A 4,793-nucleotide genomic window follows, 5' to 3' on the forward strand; every position below is an offset into this window, starting at 1 on the left:
TTAAAGACTAGTTGTTGTTCTCTGGAAAACCAAGAGCTGTACAGAGCGTACAGTGTGCGCAACAGCTGCAGTTAGTTTTCTGTAGCTGATTTGAACTTTTGAGGATTAAGAGACCTTAACCATTTTCACTTCAGTTGTCTCCTGTCTATGAATCAGCCTGTGTGGAGGGGGGGTTGGGCACTAGGCAACAAGCATAGGGTAGGACAGGTGTGACACTGAGCCTCACATGTGTCTGGTCAGGTGTGACCTGGATTATTCATGAGTCCAAAACAAACTAGATAGAGGGGAAGCAATATTCTCCCATACAGCTGAAGTCTAGTTACAAAAAGTTAATTCAGTGGAAAGTGGAAGTGGAAACAAATTAGTTTTAGACCATCTAAGTTATACATCTGTGATGTGTACAGATTAAATATCTAAAAGGCTACTTTATTGTTCTGAAGCAGCCCTGTAGTGACTGACTCGTGTCTTACTACAGCCCTGAAACTTGACACAAGTCAGCCTTTAATGACAGAAACTTGACTACTGTATCTAATATCAGTTACGTTATTACTACACAAACACAAAAATATGTACATTTCATACACATACACCATGATTCCATTTCACAACATACTACATGTAATAAAGGCCATGTGGTCGCACCACTTGTATGTATGAAAGGCCCTCAAGAGAAGGGTGTCCATGTGGTTTCAGCATTATATGCATGTGTTTGTGTGTGTGACGTTGTCCCTGCAACACTGGCGGCAGTCTGAATAATTCATGAAGCCAATCAATGATTAATGGTCTTCTGGGTGTCACACCTCACACCAGAAGAGAGGTGACCGTATGTCATTCAGAGTTATGGAGATAGTATGGATGTTGAGGTAAACAGTCAGTCACAATATAAAAGAAGTAAAACTCACAGCGAAATAGAATAACAGGTTCCTAATCCTCTTTCCCTTTCTTTTCTTTCTTTTTTTTACTAAAAGTTCGTTTTAATGTCAATTGTTGATCATAGAATGTGGCATTAAACAAATGCATAATAACATTCAAATTATTGTTTGAAAGACTTTTTTTAATTTGCCAGCCAATATAACATAATAACCCATTACTTAACCCACTACTTATTTACTTAAGATGACATGATTGCGTCATTGTTAACAGCATGTGTCTAATGAAATCTAGATCTTTCCAGGAACAAAAGCTGCCATGCAGGAAGTGATGCTTCTGATGTTACTGGAAGCAGCAACTCTGGCTTATTCTAAATAATCAGAAGTGACTAGACACAATGGATGAACAGACAAAGACAAGCCCTATAGACCTCCATCAACAGAAAAAAACAACGCAGGAAAAACACACCGACTCTTCGACTGATGTTCCAGCAATCTGTGGCCAACATCATTAAACCAAGAATATTGTGTAGCCCCAACTATACACAATATAAAGCAAAACAACCCTGTACAAATATTGTCTTTGTGTCCCATTTTTTTAACTGGGTCACGGCTTGGTGTTATGGATTGTATTACATATTATAAGGTGTTGGATTTTGGCCTGCCCTCATTTACAGGGACACATGTACGATACAATGAAATTCAAAAACAAGACAACACGCAATGGTTTCAAAAACTGCAGCAGAGTTCAACTGACAATTCTCTGATACATTCAAAACATGTTATATAGCGGACATTAAAGATAAAAAATATTATACTATTTGTTACAGGACAATCAAAGTTGATTATTGTACAGGTTATCAAGATACATATGCTCCCACAGACTGAAAGGATTGAAAGGATTTCCAATCTAAATGTCAACTCATAGCAAGAGAAATTCTGGACATACTGTGTTTATCCATTCACAGAGTTAATTTAAATGTAATTAATTTAAGAAAGTGTTTTGTGTAGGAGCAATTCCAGTATTATAAGTACACATAAAGTTGAAAAAAGAAGCCTTTCCTTCTGTTTTCGACTGTATGTAAATGCAGCCACTTACACTGTCTACTTGACACTGCATTACCAGAAATGCCTGTTGCATTTGTTTATACTAAATAGTGGGTTGGGTGACCTTTTGTATTTATGAAATAATATTTTAAAGAAAGGGTTTTTAATGAAGTAATTCTACAAAGAAAACTTTTGTTTATTTTATTTTTTATTTTTTGAATGAAAAAGTTATCTTTATATGTGGAAAGATTTTGAATTGGCGATTGTAGAATGTTTTCAGTTACGTAAGTTTTGTTTGTGTTTCTCCTCTTTGTCCTGTATGTCTGTAAACTCAGCAACTCAGAACGCCCTGATCCTTAGTGTGTATTACAGGTTGAATTAAACAATTCAATGAGCTGTTATCTCATGAAAGTGAAATATTCCCATTGGAACACCACTCTGAGATAATGTTTTTAGTAGTGTTCAGGAAAAGAAACCCCACATCTATAGTCCCTTCAGACCAGACTGGTGGAGGACAGTAAATGGATGGATCCGGAAAAGTTATGTTGAAAGGGAGGGGAGATGGCGTGGAGGTGATGGGGCGATGGCGTTGTGCAGGGAGAGGTTAATAGTGCAGAGAGGATTGAAAGACAATAGGCTGGGCTAATGAGTCATGAGGCCGGCTTTACTGGTGCTGAGGCATTTCCGAGCTGCACGCTAGTCACTCTGCCATCACGGTGATCACCCAAAACACACATAGAGGAGTTTTGGTAGTTTTGCTTCTGTTGATTGGCTTTTGACACTTTTACTTTGAAGGTGAAAAAACTAAACACAAAGAAATGTTTAAAATAACCATAGAAGAATGCAGATAAACTCATACCTCTGTATTATTCTACAAGTAAAACTAGATTAGCTAGTAATTTTGTTTTACTGTACTTCCATACTGCAAATTACTAAACCAAACTTTTTCATTTTCAGATTTATTTAAAATGCATATACAATGTTATTTATATTAGTGTCTTTACAGATATTTTTCATGCTCTGCAGCTGTTGGAGAATTAAGCACTGGGACATGACTAGACAGTGTTGAGTAACAGCCAAAAGCCAAACTGTCTGAAAACCTAATCAAATGTGACATTGCGTTCCCATAGGGGCTCTGTGAACTCATAGTTATTCTTCTTATTGAAAGTAAATAATCCATCCATCATCAACCGCTTATCCTGCGCACAGGGTCACAGGGGGATGGAGCCAATCCCAGCTGACAAGGCGGGGTACACCCTGGACAGGTCTGAAAGTAAATAATGGCATTGAAAATCCTGTCGTAACAGGTTTCCACCTGCTACCAGCTTGTACATGGCTTCTCTCCTCCATGTGGAGTCAAAATGAATCGTAACAATCTAAAGGTTGTATGCAGGCTTGTTTAGACTTTGCACATGACTAGAATACCATTGAAGCTGGTACTGTTTCATATCAAGTTGGTGCTTCTCTGGCACCAATCCAGAGGAGATCAGTGGGGGCATTGAATGCTGAGTCCATCTCTGGCCTGGAGCTCTGCAGTTGCCTGTCTAGACTGCCTGGCAGCTCAGTAACGATGAATACAACATCACCACACCCTTTAAGTCAACTATTAAAGAATGATTTTAAGGATTGAGATTTACGCAAATTAGACAGAAGAACAAGATCATCGAAGATTAAAAATTATTAGTAAAATTTTGGTTTAACTACTGGTTTCACAGGAAAGATAAACATTTTTAGCAAAAGTTAGACAAAGCGAAAATCAAAGAAACAGTTGTTGTTTTTCATAATTTATTGTACATTGTAATTTCTTCCATTATCTTATACCCAACCTAATAAACAGTACATATCCATTTATACAAAATATAAACTATAAGGGGGAATATAAATCTAACATCAACCGTTCCCATGTGGTTATACATACAGTAATTTCCTGGGTCTAACCCATGGATGAAGGGGGGTAGCGTGTCAATCAAACCCTCATTGTAAAAGACCAGGACTCTTTAAAAATCACAAGGCAAAACTGACACAAGTCCTGCAGCAACTGATTTGCTGCATACATTTGACATTTCTAATAAAAAGACAGAAGAGCCAAATTATGGAGAAAAAAAACTAAAAATGTAATCTTTTATTTGAATCTCCTATACTGTATGTGCCAAACTTCACTTAACAGACAAAACCCATTCTGATATTAATTGCCAGGTGGATTTTAAGCCACAAAAAGATCCTCTGTACACTCAAGTGGTCCGCATTTCAATCAAGACATGTGACATGACAACCGCAGCCCTGAGCATCTCCAAAATGTGATGGCGTGACAATGGAAACGCAGGCCAAAAGGGAAGCTGGGTGCATTGCCATTCCTTTTGATTCCATGCAAGGGGCGAGCGAAGGGGACTTGTTGATCCAGCAGAATGCTAAACCCCCTTTATTGAAAGAATTATCTTGAATTACATATTTTTTAATCATTACTTCTGGAGTACAAGAAGGTTGTGAAGTCCATCTATTAGTCTTGTGGTCTCCGTGCAGTGAAGGAGAGAGGAGTGAGGCTGGACTGGTGGGATGAATGGATGGGAGGTGAGGAGGAGTGTTGAGGCAGAGAGGAAAAGGCTGGTCCGGGCTTCAACAGTAGCGCTGCAGGAGAGAGGCTGCCATGACGACGGGAATCAGGAAGGAGAAGGTACCTGCGCGCAGCGAGACACCTGCTCCGGTAGGGGTGGTGGAGTTGGCCGAACTGCTGTAGGTGTCTGGTGCCATGGTGGTGGCGTTGGGGTTGGAGGTGGAGTTTGTCCCCCCTGTGGGGCTTGTACTGTTCTGGGAGACCACAAGAGGAGGGATGAGGAAGATTAAAAACATGTCAAAACTATTCTGTAAGAAAGCTTCTGC

This window comes from Micropterus salmoides, unplaced genomic scaffold (assembly GCF_014851395.1).
Source record: "Micropterus salmoides isolate LMB-PRFRI ecotype aquatic unplaced genomic scaffold, ASM1485139v1 Ms_hic_scaffold_18, whole genome shotgun sequence".
Taxonomy (NCBI): Eukaryota; Metazoa; Chordata; class Actinopteri; order Centrarchiformes; family Centrarchidae; genus Micropterus; species Micropterus salmoides.